The 22651-nt window shown below is 46.2% G+C and overlaps 1 protein-coding gene across 9 annotated transcripts in view; it reads right to left on the bottom strand.

The window, feature by feature from the left end:
• Positions 1-18461, bottom strand: part of SLC24A2 (solute carrier family 24 member 2) — a 901628-nt gene extending 883167 nt beyond the window's left edge. For 7 of the 9 annotated variants that reach the window (XM_078675950.1, XM_078675958.1, XM_078675955.1 and 4 more), the window contains exon 1: positions 14775-14911. The gene's annotated coding sequence lies outside the window, so the exon portion shown is untranslated. Of the gene's footprint in view, positions 1-14512; positions 14733-14774; positions 14912-18141 lie in introns of those variants that run through there. The other 2 variants (XM_078675953.1, XM_078675952.1) reach the window with 2 other exon arrangements.
• Between the last annotated feature and the right edge of the window lie 4190 nt (positions 18462-22651).

The raw sequence follows: 22651 nt of genomic DNA, 5'->3' as shown, positions 1-22651 counted from the left end.
TTGAAATTCATTTGTGAGGTCTACAGCACAATTCCCCAGTAACAGAACAGCAAATAGATAGTCCTCACCCTTCTCAAAATTCACTTGACAGCACTTAAAGAAGAATTTCTCTAACTCGGGGGTAAAGTTACTGAGTTGATCTTTTATCGACGTGAGCTTCTCCAGACCTTCCACTCTTACCAGAGTCATTAAGCACGCTTATCTACATTGTGAGGGGTAGTTTAGGTTAAAAAATCACTTTTGTTTAGCAGACCCTAAATATATAACCTTGCCCCCGACCAATGCCTCAAGGGTAGCCCTGGGTTTTGCAAATAAACCTTGTGGTCATAATTCATTTGCCGTAACACATTTACCTTCTTTCCCAATGCTTGTTCAAAATCTGGATATTTAAGTGCAACCAACTTAAGTCATAATCTAGAGGGCAGATTTATTAAGGACTTGCGTATTCCTTGTGTGACGCAAGTCCTTGCATGGCATGGTAGAGAAGTGTGGCTTGTAGAGAAGTATGGCTCAATGGTTAGAGCGTCAGACCCTGATGCAGTAGTCTGGCCGGGACCAGGGTTCAATTCCCGCCTCGGCGGGTCTCGGGCTCAATTTCCTCAGACATGATAATTCTCGCCTCCGTGCCTATTCTAATCATGAGTCCCACTCTGCACCTCTGGGCAATAGATTGCTTAATCTCTACAACGGCCCCAACAATGCAGAGGATGTATGACTTCACCTTGGGGGTGCCCAGGAGTGGGCTCCTCACAAGGAAAGGCCAGAAAGGGTTCCTCGGTCGTATTCGTACAAGCGCCGAGATGCCTACGGGTAGTTGTGCGCTATACAAGTGCGTAATCGTCATTTCAATTCAAGTCCTTGAAAAATGGGATTTACAAAGTCACGCCGGGTATTAAGTGCACCGACTTTCGTGACTTTGTAAAGAAATGTAATGCAATGCAATGGCTTCGAGGTACCTGGGTGGAACATGGGCATTCCACTCATGGCCATCCACCCATGGAATGCTGACGCAGTGCCAGATTTAGCAAATACAGCAAACCTGAGATTGAGCCAAAATGGTGCCTGCCACAGAGAAGCATAACGAGGATCTTTATGCGTGATGCACTCAGTTACAGTGAGTGTTATGATGCACTGCATTTAGCACATGGCAACAGAAAATTGTGCCAGTACATACGGTACCATGATTAACATCAGACAGGAGCTGTGTAATTTGCATTGATCGGACAGATAATTGAGAGTGAATTGTCTCTAAAGGATGTTTTGTACAGGAAGGTAGCGCTTGCAGCACAGCCCCAAGTGCCCTCATTAGTGCTAGTCAGCACACAGTCCGCTAGCACTAGAGGGGAGCAAAAGTGTGCCATGTTTTAGTAGATATGGTGCATTTCTGCTCTCTTTCCTTTCATGCAACACAAAGAAGCAAGTTGACCTGCTGTGTTGCATTAAATATTAGTGGACCTACCTCCAGGTGACGGAGAGGGGACTTCAGAGATATCAAGCTAAAGCTGCACTAGGGGACAGTCTTGATATGTAATAGCAAGATTCTGAAATCTGTGACCAACGGTGGCAGATAGGAGCAGTATTGGTGTGCGGGAACCTTTGTGATTCATCTGGTAGAGCCCCTGCTTCCATAGAGCGTTGAACCCTACACGATATATTTCCTATCCAGTTCCACATGAAAGACCTTATGTACTCTTGGATACGGCGATGGGTACTACTTAAAGATAACACTAGCTCAATTGATCTATATAAACGCTTGGGTCAGTGGCAAAAGGCCCATACTCTACTATAATTGCAAAAGACAATCTCTGGACTCTGGCCCTCTCCCTAGCATAGACAGTGTGACAATGTAGCAATAATCAGCCCATGCATAGTAATAGACTCTTTCTGATGGGGCCGGAAGCACTGCAATCCTTCCATTAGATAGAGTACATCTTAGAAGCAAAGGCATGGAGCTAAGAATAAGTCCAGCCACACACCCCAATTCAGTCATGGCACCAAATCAGGTTTTGTTTGCAATGAAGTCCATGTGCAGGATTGGCTGTTTTCCTTTTCATATGAACACTGATTTAATGTCCGCCCAATCAATTCAAATGACACCGCTCCTGTCTGATGTTAACTATGGCACCATGTGTACTGGCATAATTTTCTGTTGCATTGTGGTAAATGCGGTGCAGGATAACACTCTCTTTAGCTGAATGTCTTTAGTAGTCACCATTGTTGACACAGCAAGTGATGTGCATCTCTAGACCCGTGTTTAAGGATATTTGTCGTTTTCAGTAGAGAGTAACTTTTAATTTTAGAGTGCTGGGAATACTGCTCACAGTCTTCTCAGGTTTCTGTACCCCTCCCAGAGCACAGGTGCATCCTAATGAGCTTGTCAGCCCAATAATGGAACAAGGAGCCAATCAAGAAAGGGGGGAGCGAAAGCACACTGCCTGTCACGCAGGTACACAATTCACCCAGATGCATTGTGGTAAATGCAGTGCAGGATAACACTTGCTTTAGCTGAAAGTCTTTAGCAGTCACCATTGTTGGCACAGCCAGTGCAGGCATAGATGTATTTAGAGGACTCCTGAAGGGGTTAACAGTCACAATATCGAATTTAATTGTTAATATCGAAATGGCAAAATATTGAGTTTTAAATATCGAGGGACATAATATCGACTCACAAAAATATGGTGGTGAAGAATATCGAAATTCAGGTAAGAATTATCGATTTTCATAATATCAAAGTTAGTAATATCGACAGTCATATTATAGTTGTTAAAAATATCGAATTTTTTATTAGTGTTTTAAGTGTTAGTATGTGTGTTAAAAGTATGTATCATTTTTGTAATGTATGTTTGAATTTTTTCAAAGTAATACATTTTATGTTATTTAATTTTTGCGTAATTTAATTCCGTAGCCGGTTCCGGGTTTATAGGGGAATAGGGTGGGTAGTAATTTAATTATAGTAATTTAAATAATAATTTGTAGGAATTATTACTTACTTTTTAACTTAATTTGCGTTTTAGTTCTGTAGCGGGTTGTGGGTTTATAGGGGTATAGGGTGGGAAGTAATTTAATTGTAATTAAGTAATTATTTATTTTTATTTATTGGTATTGATAATTCATTTATTGTTAATTATTAATTGGTCATGGATTTTTATTAATTGGTATTGAATTTTTATTAATTGATTAATTGATAATTATATTAATTGTATTAATTTATTATTCAGGGCGGGTTGTTGGTTTATAGGAGAATAGGGTGGGAAGTAATTTAATTGTAATTAAGTAATTGTTAAAATTATTTGTGTGTATTGATAATTAATTTACTGTTAATTAATTATTAATTGGCAAATGTATTTTATTATTTACTAATTTTTGTTATTGAAAATTAATTTGGTAATTAATTATTATTGGTTTTTAATTTTTTATAATTAATATGCATTGGCAGTTATGATTAATTTATTATTAAATAATTGGTAATTTATGTATATTCATTTTTTATTGGTATTGGTAATTAATTACTTTTTATTTAGTAATTAAACCATTACTTTCCCTACTGTTGCACTCACTGGAGGGGGAATAGTAATTTTTACCCCTACGCTATCCAACACTTTCTCTACTGTTGCACTCACTGGAGTGGGAATAGTAATTTTTACCCCTACGCTATCCAACACTTTCTCTACTTTTGCACTCACTGGAGGGGGAATAGTAATTTTTACCCCTACGCTATCCAACACTTTCCCTACTGTTGCACTCTCTGGAGTGGGAATAGTGATTTTTACCTCTACACTATCCAACACTTTCCCTACTGTTGCACTCACTGGAGTGGGAATAGTAATGTATACCCTCCTGCTATCCAACGCTTTCCCTACTGTTGAACTCACGGGTGTGGGAATAGTACATTTTACCCTCCCACTATCCAACGCGAAAAATATTGAATATTTTTTAATATTATTAAGTTAATATATATGTATTAAAAAATAAAAATGCATGTTTATTTTTTTTCTATTGACATGAATCATTTATTAACTTTAAGGTTATTTAAGTATTTTTAAGTATGTTTTACTTATTTTTTTTTATTTTTTCATTATTTTACATTACTTTTAAGACATTAAAAAAATTCGATATTTTAACAAACTATATTATTTACAGCGATATTTTGGTTTCGATATTTTTGTACTTACCTGTTTGTAGATAGGAATTCGATATTCTGGTAGTCGATATTTTGTACCGATATTTTTGTAGGTCGATATTTAGCTCCTCGATATTCTGCCAGTGATTCCTCCTGAAGGATATATGGTCATGCATGAAGCCAATTTGTAGTGGGAGTGGGAATTTAATATGCAAAATAGGAATGATTGGGCCATTACTTATCTAACTTAACTACTTTTCTTTATGCTATCATTGGCTCAATCATTCTCAGATATCCCCTTTCCTCACCAATTCCTCAGCTCGTCGGACCTTTTAAGAAATCTAGCAACGGTTAAAGGGGAAATTCATCCTGAACTGTCACTATGGTGGCGACAATGGTGTCAGATGGGGCATTTTGCCAAAGCGTATGGCCTGGCGGTCCTTCAATAAAAAAATTGCTAGATTATGTTAGGGTTTTTATACTACTCTAGCTTCAATAAATAATATGAATTCATTTAGAAGTAACTTATGTTGGTCTTGTAAAACTATGGCTTGTAACTTTTTCCATTTATGTTTTGAATGTAATTATGTTACAAAAAATTGTCCGAAGCTGGAAACAAAAATTAACCTAGATTTAGATATTAATGGTGTACTTTTCTATTATCAAATCTTAATTGAAACCTCGCTAAACAAATGGAATTTCATTCCAGAAAAGGGTCAATTGGATTTACTTATTGGAAATTAGCAAATAGAAGGAATGTTGTCATGTACAGAGATGCAGCCTTTGGAAAAGGAGAACCAGGTTTGAGTTTCGGCGTCGGCTCAACAGCCTGTGATTCTGAGCAAACCACTTATTCTCCCGTGCCTAACACCTAAAAAAAAACATGAACTTGTGTAATGTAACTGGTACTCGTGTATAGCACTACAGTGCCATCGGGTTGAGATTGCGCTCGAATAAAACTGCAAAAATAAGAAATTAAAAAAAGATGTACGTATAAATTGGAAATATAATTTGAAAACTTTGATCAGTGGGATTGTATCTGTTTAAGCCATTCCTTTGATGTAATTAAAACAAGTAATTATGTTCCTTTGGTCTAAAGAGAACAAATGTTCATCTGTACCCACATACATGTATTTATAGATTTTTAATTATAAGTAAGCCTTCGGTTGTCTTTAACAATGAGGCAACTTTTGGCCACACCATTCGCTGGACCAGATGCCAAGTTTTGTCTTAATTAGTGCTCACAAACAAATACTTATGGCGCCTGCCAAAAACAGAAGACGCGTCCATTGGGCACCACATTGCCTTGGTCCCAAGCCTTGCAATCATTTCTGACAAGCCTGACACCATCTAGAATTAAATGCAAAAATAACGGTACAGAGCGAATTCAATTGAGCTGCAAATCCCCTTTTTATTAACCTCCAAATGGGGTTTAAGGTGCAACTGAAGTGCTTTGGGGGGAATCTGTGCTACGATAGTGACACTTGTTATGGTAATGATCAGGGTTGGACAGGGGAGGTAGATTGTTTGCAGGAGCCTAACAATCACAGTGAGGAATTTGGAAACTATGATAGAAGGCTGAGATGCACTGCAGTGGTGTACCATAAACAGGCATTTATAATGCAATAGGTCTCAAATTTACAAGAGTTTGAGCTATTGGCATTGCAATAGCTCAAACTCTCGCAAATGCGAGACCTATTGCATTGTAAATGCTTTTTTTTTTGTCATTGCCTCTATCTCTCTGACTGTACTGATGTGCTGACAGCAGGGTCAGACTGGCCTGTAGGGCAATCGGGCAGGGCTGATCTGAGAGGTCAGTGTGTAGGCCGTTTTTTTGGCGTTTTGACAAAAAAAACATCTGTTTATCAAGTTGACAAACAGATTTTTTTTTGTAAAAGCGCACATGCCGCGCTTTCACTTTAATAGCAGCTGCACACCTTTCTTTAGACATGGCTTGTCTAAAGAAAGGGGTGCGGCCTCCATGAATGTGAAAGCGCTGCATGGGCGCTACTAAACAAACAAAACAAAAAATAATAAGTCAGCGTGGCGGCTATATTTAAAGTGGACCGCGCTGCTAAAAGAAAGAAATAAAAAACTGTGGCCGCTATAGTTAAAGTGGACCTCCCTTAGTAAATCAAATTAAATCGGGTGGTGTGCGGCGACGGAGTGGGTGGAATGGGGGGCAAATCATTAAACAAAATACTGCTCACAGACAATATAAAGCAGACCGTGTAACAAGACAAGCAAGAGGTCCAGTCATTATGGGAGGTAACAATTGCAGACAAGGTGGTACCAAGGAGGGACGAACAAGCCTAATAATGACTGGGAAGCCAGTGTTTATGAAGGACAATGGCACAAGCCAATTAGAAATATGGGCGGGGCTTCAAAGCCATACTACAATGCTGGATGCCTCGCAGCAGAGCATGTGCTGTCCAGGCTCGATCTAAAAATGGTATCTCTGAGACAGAGCCTATGTTCACTTAAAAAAACAAGTTCCTGTTTGTGATACCCTGTTGTAAATTCCAGTTGTAAATAGTATTTACTGGATCCAAATGTGACCATGGGTTTTTGGATATGGGACCATAGGACCATCATCGCACGCGCGTTTGATGGACAGTAACATTTCTCCAAGTGGTACATGACAGTAGAAGGGGATTAAAGAAGGAATTTGCCTCTTCCCACTCGCCTGAGCAACAAGAGGGGCCAATTAGTCTGTTCACCTGGGCGTGACTTAATTTCTTGCCACATGCCACAAAGGAATTTCTCACCTCCCCTACTCTGAGGATGGGGTGGTGGTTTGTTCCAGGACCCATTAAATCCTCATAATGTTTGGATTGTCCAGTGGGAACCTGTGAACACTACCTATAATTCAACCAATACTCAGTCTAATTCTTAATGTTGTGTATCATTCCACCACTGTCCCCTAGCACCAATTTTGCATTCAGCACTGGCCATGCAAGGGCACCGGATTAATTTGCATGGATACGCCCTCTATTTAAATAAGAGGCAGTGCTTAATTGGTAAAAGAAGTAAGTGCCAGGGCCCTTCTTGGGAGGCCAAAGTGGCCTGCACCAGTGTTGCTTATGACATTACCAACATGAGTACTAAACCATTGCACTCCTACCAGTGTGACAATTCAGACTATTCCAGGTCACTCAAAGCTATATTAATGGTGTGAGCTGCAGGTATTATTCTTTTTTAATTTATATTGACTTATTAAACTCACTTGTTGTGCTGATCTCAATTTTAGACAGACAGCGACACCATGTGTGGGGCTGTCACTAGAGCTGGTGCTGACAATTAAGCACTGGTGCCAGTACTGGAAACCACCACCTCAAATTAAGCACTGAATAAGCCACCTCAACACTGTAGTCCAGCGACAGTGACTGGTGGTGTGCATGGCTGGCAGGGAATTTCCTGGTCAATACTGTGAAGTTTTCCCCTTCGGAGTTCCCAGGCACCAGCAGGCCAACAAACGGAAAGGTCGCACTTTGCTACCATTATCCATGACATCACTTGGGACTTTGGTGGGAGGGGTGAACAACACCCTTTATTAACACCAGACCTACCCACCTAACATTCTATCCTGCTCTGTTGTGTTTGGTTCACAAAAATACTTTTGTTTGGCTAAGATGGGCATTTCTTCCACTTATTTAGGAGAAAAAACCTGAGACCAACTGTATCAGCCAAGGGGTTGTGGCATTTGCCTTTTGGTACGCCAGTCATCAGGGAAGGTCGCTATCACGCAGGGCTCTAGTCGGGGTATCATGCGGGTGGACGGAGTCCCCCCACTTATTTTACAGAGGGGGACGCCGTCCCCCCTGCCAAACAGCTGGACTTCACCTTTTTGGCCTCTCTGGGACGAGATCCGAGCCACCTTTCGTGACGTCACTTCCTGTCGTGACGTCACTTCCGGTGACAGCGTCGACCCCCCACTTCTTTTTTTAGGACTTGTGCCCTGCTATCACGTATTTGTTTCTCAATATGCTCACAAAAATGCACACCCACAAATGCAGAACCATCTCACCTGGCAGCGTGAAGCTGATGCCCAACGGCTAACATTGCTGGGTCAGCACTAAGATCAGAGCCATTCCCTCCACCATTGGCGCAGTCATTCTCAAGGTCAGTCTCACACGCGCTCCGACAGTCATTCCTCAATATATTCCCACAGCTGATCAGGAAGTCCTTCACACAGACTTTTCGAAAATCATTCCACTGGTCACTCCATCAGGCACCTCCACTGTCATTCCGTGTCCATTCTCATAGTCACTCAGACAGTAATTCTCTGAGTCATTTCCACAATAAATCTCACAATCGCTCGCACCCTCACTTCAGCTCAGCAGTCTCTCCCACAGAGAATCCCGAGATTGTTCCCACAGGCACTAAGATATTTCCACAGTCAGTCCTCCTATCGCTCCTTCCGTCACTCCCACAGTCATCCCCAAAGACATTTCCGCTGTCACTTCTACAGTCGCTGCCGGAGACATTCATTTAAAGAGGTGGTCCCCTGAAAGATGTCACAGTAGAGTGCTTAATTTGAGCCGGTGGTTCCTGTTGTAGCCCACCAGCCCTCATTTTTCGGAAACAACACTGATTTTATCTTAACAGACTTTAATTCAGAGCAAGAGAGAATAAAACACAAAAGAGAGAAAACAGGGAAATGGAAAGACGAAAAACGGTGATAAAGGGAGAAAGAAGGGACGAAAACAAATATGCTGGAGTGAGATAAAGAGCCAGGGAGCGCGTGGTTGTTCATTCCAGATGCAGAAGTGAAATCAAGGCCTGGCACTTATTCCTTCACAAAATACCCACTGAAATAGACATCAAAACACAGCTGCCATCATCAAACATTGTAGAAAATTGCTGCTGCCCGCTAGTCGTGCAGGACTGGGCAAAACGCACTGTGCGTGTTTTTCTCTACACTGGATGCCCCTTTAATCCCGAAGAGCCCGGTTTAATAATCACAAGGACATTGGATCCCGCTGACGTAACGATTGAGATAAACATTTTAATTAGCTCTGTGTTTCTGTATTCTAAAAGTTGACTAAGGCATTTCAAGCGAGCCGCTCTGTTTCTGGTGACTGGCGATTGTCAGAAACAACCGCCTAGAAGTTGGCGGATGGTATATGCCGACGGGCGCAGGTGCGCAATCCGCGCATCGCTGAGATAAGTGCGTCTCGTGGGAGGAAAACTCATCATTGCCATAAACAGGACGTCGTCTAGATCCGTTATTATGATGCACGCCTCTGTCGGTGAAACAACCGGTTCATTTCCGCTGGTGCCCTGGCACGGAGGGTGCTGCGGTGCCCGCGTCCAGCCCTGGCACGGAGAGGGCTGAAGGATGCCTGGGAGAGGAGCAGGCTGGCACATGCCTGCGCCCATCAGCACCTGTGCAGGGCAGTGCCCCGGGAGGCAGGGTGTCTGCATCAGGACCGGGGGGCAAGAAATACATCCGGGAATCTTTGACCTTTCTGTGGGAGATTCTATATTTCCCTAAATCCGAGGAGGCGGCCCCCACTTGCCAGGGCGGGACCCGGGGGGCTGGGGGGTTCCCTCTTCTCTAAAGGGACAGTCGTGTCCCGGGAAACCTGCGTCTGTAGGGGACAATGTCCTTGAGTGTGCGAATAAACGTGGAAGGGTCCATGTGAGTGCTGAGGGGGTGACCCTCAGTAGAATGAATGAAATGTCCCGTGCAAGAGTGGCGAGGAGTCTGGGAACGGGTGCCCTGTGCCTGGGGACGGTGCTGTATGTAATTAGGGAGCGGTGTCCTTGTGCCTTGTAAGGATGCCTTATGCTAGGGGAGGATGGATTTATCTATTTAGGGAGCAGTGTCACTCCCTGTGCATTGTAATGGTGCCCTGTGCCTGAGGCGGGTCCGCACATATTTAGGGATGTCCTGTGTCTAGTAAGTGCAGTCCTGCGTCTGGTGAGTGATGACTTTAGTCTGCTGAGGGGTGTTCTGTGTCTAAAGAGGGGTGTCCTGTGCCTGGTGAGAAGAGTCTCGAATCTGGTGAGGAATGTTCTTTGTCTAGTGAGTGGTCTCCTTTGTCTGGTGAGCAGTGTCCTGTGTCAGGTGAGGCAAGTCGCGTATCGTCTGGTGAGGAGTGACCTGTGTCTGGTGAGGAGTGTTCTGTGTCTGGTGAGGGGTGTCCTGTGCCTGGTGAGGGGTGTTCTGTGTTTGGTGAGCAGTGACCTGTGTCTGGTGAGCAGTGACCTGTGTCTGGTGAGGAGTGTTCTGTGTCTGGCGAGGAGTGTTCTGTGTCTGGTGAGGAGTGTTCTGTGTCTGGTGAGGGGTGTCTTGTGCCTGGTGAGGGGTGTTCTGTGTTTGGTGAGCAGTGACCTGTGTCAGGTGAGGAGTGTTCTGTGTCTGGTAAGCGGTGTCCTGTGCCTGGTGAGGAGTGTTCTGTGTCTGGTAAGCGATGTTCTGTGTCTGGCGAGGAGTGTTCTGTGTCTAGTGAGGAGTGTTCTGTGTCTGGTGAAGAGTGTTCTGTATCTGGTGAACAGTGACCTGTGTCTGGCGAGGAATGTTCTGTGTCTAGTGAGGAGTGTTCTGTGTCTAGTGAGGAGTGTTCTGTGTCTGGTGAAGAGTGTTCTGTATCTGGTGAACAGTGACCTGTGTCTGGCGAGGAGTGTTCTGTGTCTGGCGAGGAGTGTTCTGTGTCTGGTGAGGGGTGTCCTGTGCCTGGTGAGGGGTGTTCTGTGTTTGGTGAGCAGTGACCTGTGTTTGGTGAGCAGTGACCTGTGTCTGGTGAGGAGTGTTCTGTGTCTGGTAAGCGGTGTCCTGTGTCTGGTAAGCGGTGTCCTGTGTCTGGCGAGGAGTGTTCTGTGTCTGGTGAGCAGTGTTCTGTGTCTGATGAGCAGTGACCTGTGTCTGGCGAGGAGTGTTCTGTGTCTAGTGAGGAGTGTTCTGTGTCTAGTGAGGAGTGTTCTGTGTCTGGTGAAGAGTGTTCTGTATCTGGTGAACAGTGACCTGTGTCTGGCGAGGAGTGTTCTGTGTCTGGTGAGGAGTGTTCTGTGTCTGGTGAGGGGTGTCCTGTGCCTGGTGAGGGGTGTTCTGTGTTTGGTGAGCAGTGACCTGTGTTTGGTGAGCAGTGACCTGTGTCAGGTGAGGAGCGTTCTGTGTCTGGTGAGCAGTGACCTGTGTCTGGTGAGGAGTGTTCTGTGTCTGGTGAAGAGTTTTCTGTGTCTGGTGAGCAGTGTTCTGTGTCTGATGAGCAGTGACCTGTGTCTGGTGAGGAGTGTTCTGTCTGGTAAGCGGTGTCCTGTGCCTGGTGAGGAGTGTTCTGTGTCTGGTGAAGAGTTTTCTGTATCTGGTGAGCAGTGACCTGTGTCTGGTGAGGAGTGTTCTGTGTCAGGTGAGGTGTGTTCTGTGTCTAGTGAGGAGTGAGGAGTGTCTGGTGAAGAGTGTTCTATATCTGGTGAGCAGTGACCTGTGTCTGGTGAGGAGTGTTCTGTGTCTGGTAAGCGGTGTCCTGTGTCTGGCGAGGAGTGTTCTGTGTCTGGTGAGGAGTGTTCTGTGTCTGGTGAGGGGTGTCCTGTGACTGGTGAGGGGTGTTCTGTGTTTGGTGAGCAGTGACCTGTGTCAGGTGAGGAGTGTTCTGTGTCTGGTGAGCAGTGACCTGTGTCTGGTGAGGAGTGTTCTGTGTCTGGTGAAGAGGTTTCTGTGTCTGGTGAGCAGTGTTCTGTGTCTGATGAGCAGTGACCTGTGTCTGGTGAGGAGTGTTCTGTGTCTGGTAAGCGGTGTCCTGTGCCTGGTGAGGAGTGTTCTGTGTCTGGTGAAGAGTTTTCTGTATCTGGTGAGCAGTGACCTGTGTCTGGTGAGGAGTGTTCTGTGTCTGGTAAGCGGTGTCCTGTGCCTGGTGAGGAGTGTTCTGTGTCTGGTGAAGAGTGTTCTATATCTGGTGAGCAGTGACCTGTGTCTGGTGAGGAGTGTTTTGTGTCTGGTAAGCTGTGTCCTGTGTCTGGTGAGGAGTGTTCTGTGTCTGGTGAAGAGTGTTCTGTGTCTGGTGAAGAGTGTTCTGTGTCTGGTGAAGAGTGTTCTGTGTCTGGTGAGGAGTGTTCCGTGTCTGGTGAAAAGTGTCCTGTGTCTGGTGAGGAGTGTTCTGTGTCTGGTGAAGAGTGGTCTGTATCTGGTGAGCAGTGACCTGTGTCTGGTGAAGAGTGGTCTGTGTCTGGTGAGGAGTGTTCTGTGTCTGGTGAATAGTGTCCTGTGTCTGGTGAAGAGTGTCCTGTGTCTGGTGAGGAGTGTTTTGTGTCTGGTGAAGAGTGTTCTGTGTCTGGCGAAGAGTGTTCTGTGTCTGGTGAGGAGTGTTATGTGTCTAGTGAGGAGTGTTATGTGCTGGTAAGCGGTGTCCTGTGCCTGGTGAGGAGTGTCCTATGCCTGGCGAGGAGTGTCCTGTGCCTGGTGTGAAGTGTTCTGTGTCTGATGAGGAGTGTTCTGTGTCTGGTAAGCGGTATCCTGTGTCTGGTGAGCAGTGACCTGTGTCTGGTGAGGAGTGTTCTGTGTCTGGTGAGCAGTGACCTGTGTCTGGTGAGGAGTGTTCTGTGTCTGGTGAGGAGTGTTCTGTGTCTGGCGAGGAGTGTTCTGTGTCTGGCGAGCAGTGGCCTGTGTCTGGTGAGGAGTGTTCTGTGTCTGGTGAGGAGTGTTCTGTGTCTGGCGAGGAGTGTTCTGTGTCTGGTGAGGAGTGTTCTGTGTCTGGTGAGGAGTGTTCTGTGTCTGGTGAGGAGTGTTATGTGTCTAGTGAGGAGTGTTATGTGTCTGGTAAGCGGTGTCCTGTGCCTGGTGAGGAGTGTCCTGTGCCTGGTGTGAAGTGTTCTGTGTCTGATGAGGAGTGTTCTGTGTCTGGTAAGCGGTATCCTGTGTCTGGTGAGCAGTGACCTGTGTCAGGTGAGGAGTGCTCTGTGTCTAGTGAGTTGTGTCATGTGCCTGTTGAGGGATGACCTCTGACTGGAGAGGATGTCCTCTGTCAGGTGAGGGGGTCCTGTGTCTAGTGAGTTGTGCCCCGTGCCTGTTGAGGGGTGTCCTGTATCTGGTGAGCGGTGCCCTGTGTCCGGTGATCGGTGTCCTGTGCCTGTTGCGGGATGACCTCTGTCTGGAGAGGGTGTCCTGTGTCTAATGAGCAGTGTCCTGTGTCTGGTGGCCGGTGTCCTGTGTCTGGTGAGGGATGACATCTGTCTGGAGAGGGTGTCCTCTGTCAGGAGAGCGGGTCCTGTGTGGAGTGATTTGTGCCCCATGCCTGTTGAGCGGTGTCCTGTGTCCGGCGATCGGTGTCCTGTGCCTGTTGCGGTGATGACCTCTGTCTGGAGAGGGTGTCCTGTGTCTGATGAGCAGTGTCCTGTATCTGGAGAGGGTGTCATGTGTGTGATGACGGGTGTCTGGTGATGGTGTCCTCTGTATGAAGTGTGGACACGTGTCGCTGGTGAGCGGTGTCCGGTGCCTTTTGAGGGATGACCTTTGCCTGGAGAGGGTGTCCGGTGCCTGGTGAGTAGTGTCCTGTGTCTGGTGAGCAGTGTCCTGTATCTGGAAAGGGGGTCATGAGTCTGATGAGGGATGACCTCTTGTCTGGAGAGGGTGTCCTCTGTCTGGAGAGTGTGCCCTGTGTCTGGTGAGCGGTGTCCTGTGGCTGTTGAGGGATGACCTCTGTCTGGAGAGGGTGTCCTATGTCTTGTGAAGGGTGTCCTGTGTCTGGTGAAGGGTGTCCTGTTTCTGGTGAAGGGGGCCTGTGTCTGGTGAAGGGTATCCTGTGTCTGGTGATAGGTGTCCTGTGTCTGGTGATAGGTGTCCTGTGTCTGGTGAGGGCTGTCCTGTGTCTGGAGAGTGTGTCCTGTGTCTGGTGAAGGGTGTCCTGTTTCTCGTGAAGGGGGCCTGTGTCTGGTGAAGGGTGTCCTGTGTCTGGTTAGGGCTGTCCTGTGTCTGGTGAAGGGTGTCCTGTGTCTGGTGAGGGCTGTCCTGTGTCTGGTGAGGGCTGTCCTGTGTCTGGAGAGGGCGTCCTGTGTCTGGTGAGGGCTGTCCTGTGTCTGGAGAGGGCGTCCTGTGTCTGGAGAGGGTGTCCTGTGTCTGGTGAGGGCTGTCCTGTGTCTGGAGAGGGTGTCCTGTGTCTGGAGAGTGTGTCCTGTGTCTGGTAAAGGGTGTCTGGTGAGCGGTGTCCTGGGCCTGTTGAGGGATGACCTCTGTCTGGAGAGGGTGTCCTGTGTCTGGTGAAGGGTGCCCGGTGCCTTATGAAGCTTGTCCTGTGTCTGGAGAGTGTGTCCTGTGTCTGGTAAAGGGTGTCCTGTGTTTTGTGCGGCGTGTGCCTGGAGGGCGCCCTTGGTCCCCAGAGAGTCTGTGCCCACGCTGCTCCCCGTGCCCGGCTCCCGGCTCTCCCCTCGCCAGCCTCGGGCGCCGGTGCTCACCTGTACTGGCGGAAGGAGGGATGTCTCCACCTCAGAAGTACACGGCTCGGAAGGGAATCTTCAAACCCTGCGCCTGTGGTCCAGAGAGCATCACTCGGCGTCCAACTTGCAGTGGCGTCCGTACAGTGAGTGTATTTTAGGTCCCGTCATCCTCCGGTCCAGGGTGCGTGCAGGGCCCATGCCCACACCTGTCTCCTCTGGCTGGGGACGTACCACGGCCAGTGCCACCCCTCCTGCCCCCTCCACCCCTCTCGGCTCTCACCTGCTGGCTCTGCTTGCTCCGGCGGGGGAGCTGGGGGACGCGCGGGGTGCGCAGCCTCTCCCGGCCAGACCAGGACAGGAGCTCCGGGAGATGGACCTGCTCAGCAGCGCTCCGCTCAGCCGCCAACTCCCTCCAGCAGCAGCCAGCCCTCCGCCGCCAGCGCCCCGCCCCCGCTCTCCCAGGCCCGCCCTCTCCCCAGCCTGACGCCCGCCCTATCTGTGGCTTCTCACCGGCCGCTGCCTCCCCTTCCCTCCAGTATCCGGACGGCTCTCTCCTCCCGGCAGGGCTCGGCCACACCATCCATCCGTCCGAGAGACACGTACGACCAGCCCGATGCACCCTGGCTGCGGCCACACACCCTCCCCTCCGGCCACTGACACCCACTGACAGCCGGAGAAACACACACACCACCACCTCCACCCACTGCTCTCAGCACGCCACTGCCAGCCAATGCTGCCCATTCTATCAGACTTCGACCTGCCCACCCTTAATCACATTTTTTATACGATCATAACATTTTTGTAGTTTTTAAAATCTTTGAGCATCGGTAAAAAACAAATAAAAAAACTCTCTTTAATTGTGTTTGAGGAATATTTCAAACTTGAATAAGCACAGATATTGACGTAGAATGAAGTTACTCACCTTTCATGGAGCCCGCAATTACCCACTTAACATACATTCGTCAAACCAGCTGCCTGCATTATCATTAATCAAACAACTTCCCCATGTTCACAACCATCATATTCCACACTTCAGTCACCCATGCAGATAACCATATACAAAAACGCACAAGTAAATACCAAGTTCCCGCGACACCGATGCAATACAAATATCTACAGCATCGCCCATGGGAGCACCCACACACACTGCCATTGTTACAACTACCCCCATAAGGCCACCTGTTAGTGACCTGTCTAAAACAGCCCACACTGAACTGCCCACTTTGGCATTACCCTTAAAGCAACATAGGCACACATACATGGGAGATGTAAGAAGCAAGGATTTCCCTTCCACTACAACGCTCAGTAACTTCTCCACTAGTGAGAAGTGAGCAGTGTGAGCAGTGTGAGCAGTGCACATGGACGTGCCTGCTGTCACTGCAGTCCGGGCAACAACGGACTGCCTGTGTCAGGGCACAAAACAGAGCCTGATAGAGACCTGTTTCGAGGCCCAATTTAAAAAACTGCTGGTGCTCAGACCTGCTGAGACCCAGCCCACTTAAAGCCCTGCATACATGTAATAACACTAGTCCCACCAACAATAAAACCATTTCTCTCTAAAGCAGGGTTCCAGGGGGTGGGCACCCCTAGTGGGGCCTCAAGTGATCCCAGGGGGGCGCCAGGCTCAGGCAAAAAAAGCATCAAGCCTTGTTTTAAGCTGAAAAAACTGAGAGGGGGTAAGCAGCTGTGTAATGGGCAATTACTAACATCTTTTGTCATTTATATCCTGGCTTGGGGAAGGTGTTATAAGGTAAGGGACTCCAAATATTCTTCCAAAACCCACCCCCATTTCTAAAGATCACATTGTGGATACTTTTAAACATTAGTGAGGCCTGCTTGACCAGAAAAGAATGGGAATCATGTATTTGATTGCTTTTTTAAAACTGTAACAGAACTTAACTGCAATGTTTAAATAAGACTAGACATATGTAAACATTGCCAATTTAATAGAAAAATTCTGAGGGGACCTGATGGTTTTTTCCCACTGGGGAGGGGGGAGCAGCATTAAAAAGTTTGAAGATCACTGTTCTAAAATGTCACTTATCTAACTACCCACTTACTCTATTAGTAACATCAATACACCCCAAAATGAAACTAATGAAGGAAGCTGCCTTCGGTACAGTTACCTTCCAACAACAAAACATTGCAGCTTCCCAACTCAGGTAAAATACCATCCCTACAGTATCATCTGATCATCAAATGACAACACCACCCAGATATCTGCCCAGATACAATGTCGCCCCCTATCAAATTACGATTCTCTCGTGCGTGAACCTATCCGCAACAAAACCCATCTAAATGCCCATCTAAAATACCACCTATAAAACTATACATAGAGTGCCATTGCTCAAAGTACCCACTTGCAATGCACCATATTCCGATATATACATTTTTGAGAACTTCTACACACCTTTCATATCATCTCAAGGGCATGTAAAATCCCCACTTACTAGAATACCCACGTAAATTATCCACCTAAAATAAAAATCATATAACGTTTCCTCTACAAATGCAACCCACCCAACTAGTCCTTGGCAACGTTATACCTCGAAGTACCCACGCTCATTACCTCCTGTTCAACTGTCAGCTGACAATACAGCCTATAAAGTTACTTTACCCACCCACAGTCCACTCCACCATCCACCCAGAGTACCACTTCTACAACTACATATGAGCAATGCCACCTCCCAACCATATGATTCCAATGTTGCTCGTTTATTTACAGTTTGTACAGAGCTGCAAGGTCACATCAAGGTCACACACATGCTCACCTACAATACCACTCACTTCACGTAACCACCTACAACACCTCCGGCTAATACAATTCGCCTTCAATGTACTCCACCCAACTATTCTCTGGCCAAGCCAACCATGCATGCAGTGCCAACCATGCAACCGCCCTCTGCCAACACAACTACCCACCCACAGTATCATCAAAGAAACTACCCACTGAGGTTGTATGTATGTATGTATGTATGTATAGGCATTTATATAGCGCACTACTTACCCGTAGGGTCCCAAGGCGCTTCGACCGCTGCGAAACCCTTCCTGGCTTCCCTGAGAGATGGTCCCTTAATGGGTATCTCCAGGGTGAGACCAGGCATCCCCGGCAGTCTGGTGGGGCCGTTAGTGAAGATGAGGCAAGCTAATGCCCAGAGTTGCCGAGTGTGAACGCTGATCAGAGTGGGCACCGAGGCGAGAGAATTATTGAGTCCGCTGACCCTGGTCCAGAAACCTGCCGCGCCGGGAATCAAACCCTGGTCCCGGTTGCCAGGTTAGTAAATACCAATATAAATGCCACCTGAGCAATTATCAATGTGCAATACCCCATTCAGATATTTTTTGTTGTTCATGCAGTAACATCTAACCACGTTGCCTCTTCAGATGCCCGTCTACAACAACATAGACTTAATTGCCCCACTTAAAATATCGCCCACCCAACTGCCTACCTTGCAGGGCCCCCAATCGGTTTATCCCGTGCAGTGCAGACCCACCTCTGTCATCCACGTAATTGCTCACCTCCATTGCCCCCCCCCTCTGCCCCCAGAGCTGATGTCAGGCACACACACTGTATTTTTACAGGTAACGCCCTCGACCTGAGCGCGCGCATGCTGACATCACATATCGTATTGAGACCCGGGTCTCACCTGTTGACAGCCAGTGGGATTGGACGATGAAGTCCTGCAGATAGCCACGAACACCCTGCATGCAGTTTACAAAGGCACCCATCTTCGGACCCGCCCAGGCAGGCGCCCTGGCTCTCACACTCAGAAACTCCCCGGGTGCCCCTCCCAGGCAGCTCTCGCGGACGTCAGCCCATCCTCGGGAACAAGCACCTCTAGGCGATAAAAGAACGGTCCTTGTTTTTGGTTCTCTCGTCGCTTCGCCCCTTGCAAGAATCAGGACAGGCAGCAGAAGGTGGTGTGATGAGAAAGGGGGCGGCAGGGGGCTGCACCCGGTCAGCCCAACAGCACTCTCCTAACACACTGTGCGCGCGCCAGCGGCAGAATCCACATCCGGGGAGCAAGGGTGCTGATGGTGCTGATGCTGCTAATGCCGAGTAGGTGGGGGGTTGCCATGGCGACCTAGGCGGCACATTTGAATACAAACTGATGGGGATGCTAATCGCAGTTTAGGGTAACTCCTGTGTCAAGAACTGAGATTGATTTGCATTGTACGCTTGCCAAAAGAGAGCAACGGGCACAGAGTCAGCAAACACGCGCATTGTTGTTTCACAACAGTGCATATTTGTGCGAAACGGAAACTGATTCTAAACTGTCTTTTACTGCACACCTGCATCACATCTTAATTTAAAAGGTGTGCTGCAATTAGCTGCGTTTGAGGTGGCAATTCCCTCTGACGATTATTTTTCCACAGTATATGTTATATATAGCAAAGGTGGCAAGGTACTGTAAATAGCAACGCGCGTCACAGGCTGCTCACACTCACGCTATGCCTGTGCGTGAGTGTGGTGTGGATGCTGTATACACATAGGGCTGTCCATCTCCCTCAAGGTCATTGCGGGCACAGTTTGCCGACCTGGAAATTAATGGGATAACAGGATGTAATCTGGACGTTGCAGACTTATTTTGCTGTACTTAAACTTGTTAGGAGAGTGCACCTGAAAACACTTATTTGTAGGTGAAAAGGTCGGACAGTGTCCTAAATGAGCTGGATTAATGTGTTCACCCTAGTGAATGTGTGTGTGTGTGTTTGTGTGTTTGCGTCTAAGTCTATTTTTGTGTGCATTCCAGTGTGACTGTCAGTCTGCATGCTGGCTAGTGGGTACAAACCCATGTACAGAGTCTGAATGAGTTTGTGTGTGTACAAGTAAGTGAGTCAATTTTTCTCTGTCTGTCTGGGGTGACTGCAAGTGTTTGTGTAACTGTGTGTGTTTTTCTACCTTTTTGCATGTTTTTATACCTTTTTAAAGAAGGTAGGCAGTGCTATATGCTTGAGTCTGTGTGTGAACATGAATTCCACCCAAGGTTCAAGTCCTAAAAAAAGAAACGGGGGGACTAACTAAGTTAGGCAGAATGGATGTGACATCACAGTGTGTGACATCACCGCGTATGACATCACAGGAAGTGACATTACCACGTGTGACATCACAGGAAGAGACATCACAGCGCAGGACATCACATGTGGCATCACAGGAAGTGGCATCACAACCCATGACCTCACAGGAAGTGACATCAGATCTTAAGACCTCACATATGTTTAGCAGGTCTATCATGAGTACATTTGAGTGCATTACAATATATAACAAATTAGATTTTGTATTGGAGTTGCGCCAAAATATTGACCCAACCCCAATGCAAAATCTGGGCTTCAACTTATACTTTTTTTAACCCTGCCACAAAGATAGTGGCAACAAGTAGAAACGTGACAGTAAATCTGTTCTGCTTAATTGGTTGCAATGTCTGTATTTCATATCTGATGGGGTTAAGGCAGCTGCTGCAGAGATCTTTGTGTGCCAGCTAAATCTCAGGGAATAATAATAAGGGTAAGATAACTCTGGAGGATAACGTTTTAGCTGGAGAGATATGTGTTTTGCCGTGTTCAAGTTTTTAATTAAAGTAGCGTAGAAGGTTAATATGTCTCCTGCAAAGCACATTATATAACATGCAGATGAAAGATTTTTATTTTATGTAAATGTGTAAGTGGGTTACTGCTTTTCAGACAGACATCATTTTGTTACTTACAGTTCATAAATGGTAATCCTTCTAATATAGCACAGTAAGGTATGAAGGACATGTTACTCCTACACCTTGTAACCCTCACTGTCTTATGTAACACATCCTTTATATTGATGTACACACTTATGATTTATTGTCAATGAATAATCTGTATGTATGATGTAAAGCGCTCTGACAACCTGCATTGGGATGAGCAATGCTAAGGCACTGTAAAAGAAACAAAACAAAATAGTGGTATTTAAATTGTTATTTGTGTAAATACTAGGGTGACCAACACATCTGACATTCTTACAGTGTATGCATATCTCTTATATACAGGGACTGACCAAAGTCAAAAGCATTTCTTTCGTAAGTACCTGTGAAGTGATAACATGTGAGCCTTTGTTTCCCCTCCATTGCATATAGGCGTGAGGCTCCCCATAGCTCCCAGCCAGGATACTCCAACAAAAAGAGGCCTAATGGCCTCTAAACTCTGGCTTTCATTATGGGTGAAGCTAAAATCTGATAAGCCCCTTCTCCGCTTGCATGCTGCTGCTCGGAACAAAAGCAGGCGCTGCTGAAAGTGTCCCTGTGTCAGAAAATTACACTGGGTCAAGTTCAGCATATTTCTGTGAATTCCAGGAGAAGTAGGTAAGGAACATGGCGCTCTGCTGAAAGTGGGCAGCTTTGCAGCAGGGTACACAGCATCTACCCTCTGAAAATAGTGGGTAGACGGCATCTACTCGCGCCTACCCTCGTCTCGAGCCCTGGTTCCACCTTGATGTTTTCTCTGGGGTAATAGCTTGAAGAGGCTCAAGTGGGTGAGGCTGGGTGATTGTGGTGTAAGTGCTTCTCCAGGGGATTGTGTACATGATTACATACCCTTTTCAGACTGAAGAAGTGTATCTTACTTGTAGGGTCTGAGATCCTGTGAGGAGTGGGTATACAGCAGGAGCTAGGCCAGCGAAGGGCATTGCAGGTAGGAGAAAACCCCCGGACATCCCACCCTTCACTCCAGGCCCTAATGTGAGTCACTGATTGCCAGTAGGGGTAAGGACATTCATTTTTGGCGACCAGAACTTATTTTTCGTCATCAGACCTTGACTCAGGGCAACAGACAAAAAGGGATAAAAAGGAAGAAAAATGTAGGAAACAGAGATAAAGGGAGAAAGCAGGGATGAAAAAGAACCTGCTTGAGTGAGATCAAGAGACAGGAAGTGTAGGGTGGTGGAAGAAAGAGAAATGTAGCAGAATCAAGACTAGGCAGCCTTGTTATTTAGCAACCTATGTTCCTAAGAAAATCTTTGGACCCATGCACTTATTTAACCGCTTAAGCACTGCTCTCCTCTCTACCCCGTCTTCTCAGCCAAATCAAATATACTAATTTCTAGAATAATATGTTCCCGCTCATCAATTCCACCTGAAGGTGAGTTACTACTTACTCATTCCCCCAGAATGCACATTGAGGTCTTGTGAGGCATAGTAAAGCATTATAGATAGTTCAAAACATTAAGTGCAAGTACCCGAGCAAAGGAGCACTACAGGAGTGCCAGTGTAGTTTCAGTTTCATTTGTTGAATTTCTGACTGTTATAGGTGCTGCTATATTTATTTTGTTAACCGACTGTCAGTCCAGTGTTACACCACTTTAGCATGTGTTTTGTGTGCTTTGCAAGTTAATGTCAGTAAATAAACTTTCTTATTTGGGTGCACTATTTACAGAAAAATGCAAAATGTCATTATTATTAAAGTGAAACTGCCATGTTAAACTGTCAGTTCAAAACTTAAAATTCATTTTGAAGGTATCATTTCCTACAAATAATGTCAAAGTATCTTTTTCCTCATGGCATCTTTAGTATTCTGCACATTATGTAACATATTTGACATCCTCGTATTGAATTCTAATAGAAAGTAGTAATTTACGTCCACGTGTACTAACACCTTTTCCCAAAGGCTCAGAATAGGGAAAACCCTGTGATATGTTAGGCCCTTAGCTCTTCTAGAAATTTACAGGTACAACATTATTGTGCACATGTGTAAAGATTAGTTGAAAGTAAAGACTGTAAACCAGGAATCTTGCTCTAAAATCCAATTTTTTCCCACTTCCTCCAACTTTGTTATCCTTGGAGAATCACGTTTCTTCTCTACCTCTTTTTTAGGTCGAGCCTACACAGCGCTTGCACTGTCTCTCCGAGACATGCGCTATATACTTTGTGGGCTTACATCCCGTCCACTGCTTTTTATTTGTTTATGTCAGTGTCCTTTAAAAATCCTTGCTTCTACGTGGTTAATCTTTCCTCTTTGTCCTACCTATTCGTCAATTGATTTCTCTGGCGGAGCAGCACCCCAGTACTTGTACTCTTCCACTTGTCCCATTTTAGCAATTATAAAAGGGACTCATTTTTCCTTTGTTCAAGAGCACTACACACAAGCGCTCGATCTTTTCAATGCTTTGTTAACACGGTGCCCGCTTTCATGTGT

This window comes from Lissotriton helveticus, chromosome 2_1 (genome assembly GCF_964261635.1).
Source record: "Lissotriton helveticus chromosome 2_1, aLisHel1.1, whole genome shotgun sequence".
NCBI lineage: Eukaryota > Metazoa > Chordata > Amphibia > Caudata > Salamandridae > Lissotriton > Lissotriton helveticus.
This window is presented reverse-complemented; position numbering and strand designations above follow the sequence as displayed.